Here is a 10,652-nt window from a genome sequence, read left to right on the forward strand (position 1 = left end):
TATTATTATTATTATTATTATTATTATTATTATTATTATTATTAAAGTACCGTATATCTACCTACTACCACACTTCACCAAAAGGGGGCAGTCTTATTCCGAAAAGCAAATTGTACAGTTTCTTGATTTCCCTTAACCACAGAGGTTTTTTTTATATTCCTTTTGCAAATCCCTGATGTCCCAGATGCTTCTCTGAAAGAGAGCGGGCAACCACTTTTGTGTTGGCACAGCATCCATAACACCATCGTGTCCTCCATCAGCTTCTCTGAGCAATAAATTTACTCTTAGTAAAAAGACAAATCTAACCACTTGTGCTTTCACCTCGGATGTCCTCCGAGACCAGCCTCTCAAAGTCCTGGATTAGATTGGAAAGCTCTTTAAAGAGATTTATTTGCCTCACTTTCTTTATTACTTTATTACTTTCTTTATTAGTGATGCGCTTTTGCCTCTTAGAGCTCATAAAGCAACCAAAGTCTGCCCCCCTTTAGCAAACAGAGATGTAAATATGGCATTGAATTAAAGAGAAATCACATTGAAACTTTTAAGCAATGTGTAAAAGACATGCAATAACCTTCTGCATCTGTTGCTCCTTCTGAGTGCACTTAGTTTGTTACTGATACATTTGGCATGCTGAAATGTCCAATGTTGAACCAAACCCCACATAAAGGGGGACAGTAGAAATGTCTGTGTATTAGGCTTTATGTGCTGCAGCCCTGTTGAAGGTCAATTATGCACACAGTGTGGTATTTTTAGTGGTGGCACAGAGTTTTGATAAAGTAACGGTCATTAAAGCATGAGCTCATTTCTCACTGGTGGTATTTGGGTCAGTGCTGCAGTGTGAGAACTCGGAGGAAAAGCTTTAACTATTAAAGTTCCAGCAATAAATCCTAATGCGTTAAGACTATTTCCAATAAGAATCATTCTGTACAAGTAAACACACCCTCCCTAAACTATTTACTCACATGTCACAAATGCTGTACAAGTACTACCTTTAATGTAGGTTCATGTTTACTGCAGCAAGATTCCACAAGCATAACCCACTTTTCTTGTATCTGATCCAAGATTTATTTTTTTATCATCAAGGTCAAGTGTAATTACATTATCCATACCGAAAAATTCACAGATATTCAATAGGTTTAATAGATTCATGTGTAAAAGATCAAATGTTAACTACATTTAAATAGCATCCACCACTGCAATTTCCGATGTGTTGGCCCTCTTAAATACAACTTCCAATACTTTGACACAGTAGGATATAAAAAGAGAGAATATTCATAATAAAACACAGAATAGGTAACCACAGTCAAGTAATGAAGCAATGATAGGACAAGAAAGGACTAGAATAAAATGTAATAATAAACATGTAGATATAAGGGGCCGAATCTTACAATCTGTTTTTGTACTTCTGAAAAGAACCGTATAATCTTATAATGTTATACTATATTTTATCAAACTAAATATTGTTTTTTTTGTTTAAATTGAAAGTTACATGTAGTGCATTGAGGGAATATGAAAGATGCTAAAGTGCTGTCTGGAAGTAAAGCCAGTTCTGTAAAGTAAAGCATATTGTTAAAAACAACTGTAACACACTAGATAGATAGATAGATAGATAGATAGATAGATAGATAGATAGATAGATAGATAGATAGATAGATAGATAGATAGATAGATAGATAGACAGACAGACAGACAGACAGACAGACAGACAGACAGACAGACAGATTCATAGCGTAACCTTTATTTTTCTTGAACTTTTATCTTAATTAATCTTAGTTAATCTTAATTTAGTCTTAATTAAGAGACTTTTAGTTCCATGCAAATTAGCTACAGAACAGGAAGGTTACACATGCGAACAATTGTCTAAAAAGATCATTTACACTAATCCAATTTCGTGTGTGGTCCGAATTTTCTGCGGTTTCCGACTCACGAACTTTGGTTCCAAATCGTTTCCCATTTCCTGCTTGCCATCAAAAAGCATGAAAAACATGCAACATGTGGTTAATTGTGTGCAAATAAGTGATTAAAAAGCCTCAAATATTGTTCGAATTTCCCATGAATGTCCATACACTATATGGATAAAAGGTTGTGGACACCTGACCATAAGATTCGTATGTGTATCCTCTTCCAAATTGAGTCGCCTGTGAAGATTTGTTATACATTAACCACAATGGTGTTGGTAAAGTCAGGTACAGATGTAGGTGAGGTGAGGAGGTCTGGGGTGCAGTCAGCATTCTAATTCATCCCAAAGGTTTTCACTAGGGTTGAGATCAAAGCTCTAAATGAGGCACATCAAGAGTTCCCCCTTCAAACCATATGTTCATGGAGCTTTGTGCATAGGGTCATTGTCATGCTGGAACAGCTTTGGAGTCAAGTGAAGAGAAAATTTGATCCTACTGCATTCAAAGACGTCCTATGTGTCTCCAACATAGTGGAATCAGTTTGGGGAAGATCTACCACACTGCCACTGCCACTGCCACTTGCCCTCCAGCAAGGCCCTTAAATCTCCATTGCTCAAGTGTATAAAATTAGAATATAGATAAAAATTTTATCTAAAGGCTTTTTGCAACTAACTACCAGTAACATTTTCACTATTGCTTACTATTGTTTTCTACTGACATATAGGTATAGAAATGCCTCATGGTTTGTTTTTGATGCATTAAAGACCTTTACCTAGCAACCATGAACACTTTTTTATCAAAACATAATTTAATTCATAATGAACATACCTCATTCGTAGCAATGAAAATCTGGTTAGCAAGTATATCCACAATGTAATCTTGCAAGCTAAACAACTGAATAAGAGGAATCGCATACTATATTAAATTTTTTCATAGAAAAGGTTCCCTGGTGGTCTAGTGGTTAGGATGAGACGCTCTCACCGCTGCGGCCTGGGTTCGGTCCCCGGTCAGGGAACCACCCCCAGCCATTAGGGTTGCACAAGCCTTAGTGCCGATCCCAAGCCCAGATAAATGTGGAGGGTTGCATTAGGAAGTGCATCCAGCGTAAAAACATGTGCCAAATCAAACATGCGGATGGTCCGCTGTGGTGACCCCTAATGGGAGAAGCTGAAAGAAAGTTTTTATTCAATTTTTTTCATAGATCAGAAATTTGCTAGCCAATTATAGGCTTTTGTTAGCTCACTGATTCAAGACAGGACAGTTTAATCTTGTTTAAATAAAGTTTCAGATAATCAAAATAAAGATGTACAGTACTTACCTGTTTCACATGTCTTAGAGAAAACATGTGTGATGATTCATTTTCCTTGGTTGGTAGCTGACAAAAGAAGAGCTAGCATGTGGAAATTGGTTTTAACTCAACATGGAAAAAATAAGTAAAATGATTCAGGACAAGTTAAAAAAATGGAATGTATTATTCATTATAGCTTTCTCACTAACTAAATGAAACACATGAAGATAAAAGTCTGATATGCACATATGTGTCTCATTACAGCCACACGAGATGATAAGATTCAGTGCCGAGCTCTGAACAAATTCACAGGCATTAGCAAGGTGTTAACGAGCCTTTTCCTGTTTGACTGCTAAAACGACTTTCGCTATTAGCAAGCTGCTGTTAGTGCGAGAGTAATGACGGGGGCCAGCACAAAACATGTTTTGGCCAGCATCTAGTGATAAAATCATGAACCGTTATCAGAGAATAAACACTTCTGATTGTTGGATAAATGCAGTTTTTCCAGATGTGACTGGAAAAACAAGTTAAAGCTGGAACGTTGACCCGGCTTTCGAGATATTTGGAAATAACACTTGGTTGTATGAAGAACAGCATGCATATCGATTTTAGGTTTTATAGGGAACATTCCTCTATGCGAATTGATAACTAATGTCTTCAGATATCAAGAATTTCTTGAAAATTTTGCAGGCTTAAAAGAAACTTGAGGTTCTCCATAGATATTTTGAGAAAGTTTGAAAAGGTATCTCACAGTATTGCCATTTTATTTCCTCCTTTATATCCCAGGATTTACTGTATGAGCAAACAGAAATGTGCATCATTGGCAAAAATTCATTCTAATTGTAGAAATATAGCGAATAGCAATCAGAATTTTAGATCCATTACATAATATAAAGTATACATAAACATGTTTAATATATAGAATTACATACACCGTAGTTACATGTTATTTATATGCCTAAGAAACATTTCATAGCTACCAATGTGTAATGCTATAAATGCTGTAAATTCCTTGTATGCATGTGAGATGAGAGATGAGGGTTGGGGTGAGGGGCCGGCAGGAGAGAAAAAAATGAGCAGAGAGGCAGGAGACATACAAAGAGAAAGAGACAGGGGAAAAAGTATAATGTAGATAGAGAGAGCGAGGATGAGATTGAAAGGGTGAGGGAAGAGAGAAATTGAGAGAGAGGGAAAAAAGAAAAAGATGGAAGGTGACACAGGAAATAAACAGCATAAAGTGAAAAGAAATTGCATGTGTGGGTTTGTCCACCATGTCAGTGCCCTTCGCAACCCCCACCCCCCTCCCCCCGGAATCGCATAAAGCTCCTTGTGTGTTTCGTGCCGTTTCAGACCGTGGCCTCCTGTGTGTGCACAGGGCTCTCTCCAGCTGTAACTCCCACCCAAGAAACCACATCAAGGCCCATGATGTGTTTGTGCTCCCAGAATTCTCCCCTGCCAGGAATGAGTAGAAATCTTATTTCTGATATTGATAAGGCTAGAAGGTTATAGGGTGGAAATAGAATGGAAATGGGAAATGTCTAAAAACTGCTAAAACTCTTGAAAACTCGACTGACAAAATGTGTCAGACAGGGAAGCAGGATTGTAATGATACATACACTTTTGCTATGACTGAACTATATTATTGACCATGTACACTGACCAGGCATAACTTTATGACCATTGATCAGGCATAACTTTATGACCACCTGTCTAATATTGTGTTATAATCAGCAATTTGAGATACAGTGGCTCGTCTATTGGTTTGGACCACATAGGCCAGTCTTCGCTTCCTACATGTATCAATGAACCTTGGCTGGCAATGACCCTGTTGCCGGTTCACCACTGTTCTTTCCATGGACCACTTTTGATAGATTATGACCACTGCAGACTGAGAACAGCCCACAAGAGCTGCAGTTTTGAAGATGTTCTGCCCCAGTGGTCAGACATCACAATTTGTCAAACTCTTGCCCATTTTTCCTGCTTTGATCACCTTTGAGGACAAAATGTTTACTTGCTAGACAATCATCTCCCCTGACACTGGATGATTTTTACTATGAAAATGTGAAGTCTGTGCAGCCAAGTAAATACCAGTAAAATACACAACAAGTGCCAAATCTAATAGGTCAATACTGAAGTACCGGTAAGTAGATGTTCTTCTTTTATATAACACATTCCCAAAAGCAATCTTCTTGTTCTTTTAGCAGCTCTCCACAGCATGGCCTCCAGACAACCCTGTCCTCTACATCTGCCTCTTTTAAATCAGCCACCTGCATGTCTTTCCTCACCACATCCATAAACTTCCTCCTTGCCCTTCCTCTTTTTCTCCTGCCTGGTGGCTCCATCCTCAGCATTCTTTGACCGATATACCCGTGTCCCTCCTCTACTCGCTTCTTTCACCTTGTCTCTAAAACATCTTGTCTACTACCCGCGTGGTCCTTTTAATAAACTCATGCTAATCCTGTCCAACCTCATCACTCACAACAAAAAATTCAACATCTTCAGCTCTGCTACCTCCAGCTCCACCTCCTGTCTTTACTCAACGCCACTGTCTCTAAACCATACAACATCGCAGGTCTCACCACAGTCCTATAAACTTTCCCTTTCACTCTTGCTGATACCCTTCTATCACAAATCACTCCTGCTATCACTCTTCTCCACCCACTCCACCCTGCCTGCTTTTCTTTACTTCTCTTACAGCATTTTCAATAGCAATAGTTCCCCAAAGTGTTGTGTCTAGAAAGGAATTATACAGATAGGTCTGGAAAAAGCTGTGAAATAGTAATAATAGTGATATAAAAACAAAACAAAAATAGATGTAAATGCAAATCAATTCAGTCGATTGGCATGTTGTGTGCTATGTAACTTAACATACTAGCTATCTACACAATGTAAGCCATATGTGGTTCTGCATCACCAATCTGATCTACCCTTCAGCCACTGCTTGCAACCTTGTAGTAACCATGAACAATCAACTGTCCTTTTCCACACATGTTCCTAATGTGACATGCTCATGTCGGTTTTGTTTTAAACGAAACCAAAAGCTTTGCATGGTAAATATTCAGCTCATTCTCCCCATACAGCTTTAAATGTTAGTACTCCCCCTGCTAAAGTGACACACATATTACAAGTTCTTTCTTTACAGCATAAGAAGGACTCCGCCATTTTTATCCACACAAGGTTGCTTAGGTTCTTGTTCAGTCTCTTGTCATTGTGAGATTGAACTACTGCAACTCTCTACAGGAAAGTCTATTCTTCTTCTACAAATGATCCAATGCATGACTTGTGTTCAACCTGCCCAAGTTCTCAAACAACTCAAGACTCCAAAGAGACTTTTTGTTCTGGCACTGTGGTGGTGCAACCTTCTAAACAAAAGTCCAACTTCTTAATCAATCAGCTACCACTTCTCAGGATAAATATGTTACTCAAGATGAATAAATGAATGAATGAATGAATGAATGAATGAATGAATGAATGAATGAATGAATAAATGAATGAATGAATTTTTCAATCTCGTTAGCATCCAAAAATAACCCTCATAAATCCCATTTAAACCAAATAAATATGAATGAACTTTATGGTGTTTTCCTTAGGACAGTGATTTGTTTAATTATTGCTCAATTTATACTCATAGTGATGCTACCACAATCGTGCTTCACTGTGGGGAGAGTTTTCCAGGTTGATGAGCACAGTTGTGATTCTCATAAACTTGGCACTCTTTAGGCAAGGCTGAAATATTAGAAAATCTTCGATCCACTAGTTTGTCGTCTCCAATATACGGTATATTCTGCTAAACTCTTCCAAAAATCTGAAAAAAGCTTTAGACATTTCACACCAGAGAGGGTGTATAATTATGCAATCTTTTTTTAATTTATTTTTTTTTTTTCATAAATAATTTTGCAACTTTGTATATTGATGTACCACCCCATTTCAGTAATTTGTGGTCCTGTGTGTAGATGCATGCCCTAAAACCATTATTACGTATGTTTTACTTTTAAATGTTAGCACTAGAAAATGCAAAAAAAAATTTTTTTAAAAGGTAGAAACCATTCAGTTGTGGCATAATGAATGATCCTGCAGAAATCTAAATCTCCTTTGTGTAAAAAAATTGATCATTAAGCAGGAGTGCCAATTCACTTTCAACTTACACACCATCTAGTCATTTGTTCCAATTGTCTCAGACTATAACGAGAAACATCCCTGCCTTGGTTCAGCCTCTTGGAGCAAACCAGGCATAATGAGAATTTATCGGCCCATGGTGGCTGCCGTATGGACTCCCACGGTGCCGAGGGAACAGGGAATTTGCATATGTCCTACGATTGATGGCTGCTCTTGGACAGATGAACCATCGCTTCAAATGGGACAGATGCTGCAGAGGACACTCGCGAGTGAGATATAAGTTGGATAAGTCCAACCACTCAGTGCCATTCAGCTTTAATGGGAACGAGAAATGTGCAAGATGTAAGTGTCGCTGGCTCAGCCAATCAGGTACTGCCTTCTGTTGTTAAAAGCGTGCAGGTCTGTGAGGCATGCAAAATTGCTGGGTGTTATTTTTTGTTATTTTATCTTTATTTCTTTAAGTGATGCTGAGAGGTCTCAAGACTCTCAAACCGCTCTCTCCCTCTCTTTCTCTCTCTCTCTCTCTCTCTCTCTCTCTCTCTCTCTCTCTCTCTCTCTCTCTCTCTCTCTCTCTCTCTCTCTCTCTCTCTATCTCTCTCTCTTCACTGTTAAAGTTAATCTCCCATGGAGTGTGTTCTACGGAGTGAGTCATTAGTCATTTGATTAAATGGCGGTGCTGAGCTCTGCTCTGCAGACAAATCGCCTCTGCTTTTGTTTCAATATTGTGCTACGGAGTGGCACTGGCACACAAAGAGCACGCTGTGATCTTCCAAAATAACAAAACAGTTGCATCGTGGTATTTTCCAGAGAAGCAAATCTATACATCTAGGTTTACAGTTATTAAAATGCCATTCTGAAGGTTGCAACTTTAAAAAAATAACAATAATACACTGTCAGAACTGTGTTGAAATGCCCAATGTAACGTATATATGTATATAATGTAAAAGTCCTTAGGGTTACAATTCTGTGCCTGTGATCGGAAGGTTGGGAAAAACTCTTTACCCCTCAGACAGATGCCAAACTTTACTTGAAAGTTGTCAGAATCTCAAAAGTGAGGCTGTTAGTGTGTTTCCTTTGAAAACTGAATCACACTTAAAGCCGTCTCAGAGCTCTTAACTGAATTTGGCTTTCCAAACTGTTTCAAACCTGATGTCATGCCAGTGAAATTCACAGATCGGGTGCTGATGCTTGGCCCTCCAATTTACAGACCTTTGTGGTTGTCGGTGCATTACCATGAACAGAAAAGGACCAGTGTCCTCAAATAATTCCGAGATATCACGGGAAATAAATATTTCACACAGCAAACTTTTAACTAAATTTGATGACCTGCACTGCACCCCATTTAGCTCAGTAGTTAAGGCTCTGGGTTACTAATCGGAAGGTCAGGGGTTCAAGCCCTGGCACTCTGACCCTAGCTTTCTAACGTCACTGGATTAGAAAGAATTTCACTTTGCTGTAAAGTACATACAAAAGTATATAAGTGATAACTATAAAGCACCTTCTCGTCTTTCTTTCATGAATAAACATAAGGTCTTAAGTTAAAATTGCTTGAGTCTTCTTCATGTTCTAACATTGGATAGTCAAACACATCTTCCTTGTGCTCCTGTCAGAGTAAATCTGTTCTTTTCCTCTTTAGATGCACTTTTCATTTATTAATATTGCTAGTATAATTAGTAATACTATTATTATTATATTATACGAATTTGGAAACTAATAACTCTAATTGCATGCCTGATTTGTTTCTTTTCTGCTTCACTAAATTCATAGATATCAGAGTGCAAGACATTCATGACTTTCCATTGTTTGACGAGTTTGCGAATTTCAATAAAGGCTTAGGCCAGCAAGCTTCAGGGAGAAATTGGCATTCTTGGCGTTACAGTATGCTTTCAGCCTCATACTGTATAATTTGATTTTACTTGCATTACTGTTTGCCCTTCTTTGAAAACTAAGGTCTTCTCAATACTAAGCAGAAATATTCTCAAGGGCAGTACTAGGAATATTTTATTGTAGCTGTAATGTATTTTCCATGTGATCATTCCAAATACATTCCAACCAACTTCCAAGTTATGATGGGAATTGTCTCAATATGTAAAACTGTATAAATTTATCATTTGCTTTAAAGAATGAAAATCCCACCATTACCCTAAAGACTTCTGTCATCTTCTATTAAATGAAATCTCCACAAAAAAGTGACCAGGTCAAATAAGACAGCATAAGACTATTTGTGAGGATCTAAATAAAACATGTTATTATTCATGATTAGCTGCACATGGTGCTAACATCAACTTGGAAATCATTACTAATCCATAATCACTGCAGAACTACAATCAAAACTATTCCAGATGATGCTCATCAATAATAAGTCATTACCATCTTCCCAGACCACATACAGTTCTCAGAGTAGAGGTACTGACTTCATCTGAAAGCAATCTTGATCAGCCCATCTCCATCGATTTCTGCACAACACATTCGGATCGAGCTGCACGACCAGACTGATACTGATCTGGTGGCCCAGCAAGGTGCTCCCATGTCCAGTAGCAGTGCTGGAGACATCACTGAATAGCACTAGCAACAACAACAGCAGCAGCAATAACACACTACCTACTCCTGCATCCTATGAACCATCTCCTTGAACAATTGTCAGAATTATACCAAGCTCTTCAGGCCTATACCAGAGGATAGATTACTGAGCCAAACCTCATTTTCTTTACAGTACCCTGGGAAGTTACCATTTATGAAGTCTATAAGCTCAAGAGACGTTGTAGCCTTGGCAACATTCAGACTTTTAAAAAATTTAGTATGAGGCCTCATCATCAAGCTCTAAAAACCCTCTACAAAGAAAAGCCAATGGAAGAAGAGGAATGACCTGTTCGGCCTTAGGGCTTGAACGGAGTGAATTTGGAAAGCGAGCCTCAATGTAAAACCTTCTACGGATGTAATGAGCTCATTGTTGTGGTTGACACTAGGTATGTATTTCTCCAGAAGCTTTCAGGCAGCGATTGTCAAGGACATGAAAATAAGTTTGGGGATTGTCATCGTATAAAATCATTAAAACGCTCAAGGACTGGATTTTCATAAAAAATTGATTGAAATTTGAGGGATCGCAACAATAACAGAAGGTCAAATCCAAAGCTGCTGGTAAATATTCATATAATGTGATGATTTGGGTAAATGAATGCCTTTGTGTTTTTTTTATCCATTGGTGCATTTTTGTCATGGGAGGTTTCCATAATTAATATGAACAAGTGAAATTTGAAAGTTGACCCCTGAACGCTTTATGGGTTGAGAAACTGCTCATGTGAATTGTGAGTTCGAAGATTTACACTCAAACTATGCACTAATAATTGTAT

The sequence above is a fragment of the Silurus aristotelis genome, assembly GCF_946808225.1.
Source record: "Silurus aristotelis genome assembly, chromosome: 10".
In the NCBI taxonomy this organism is placed as follows: Eukaryota; Metazoa; Chordata; class Actinopteri; order Siluriformes; family Siluridae; genus Silurus; species Silurus aristotelis.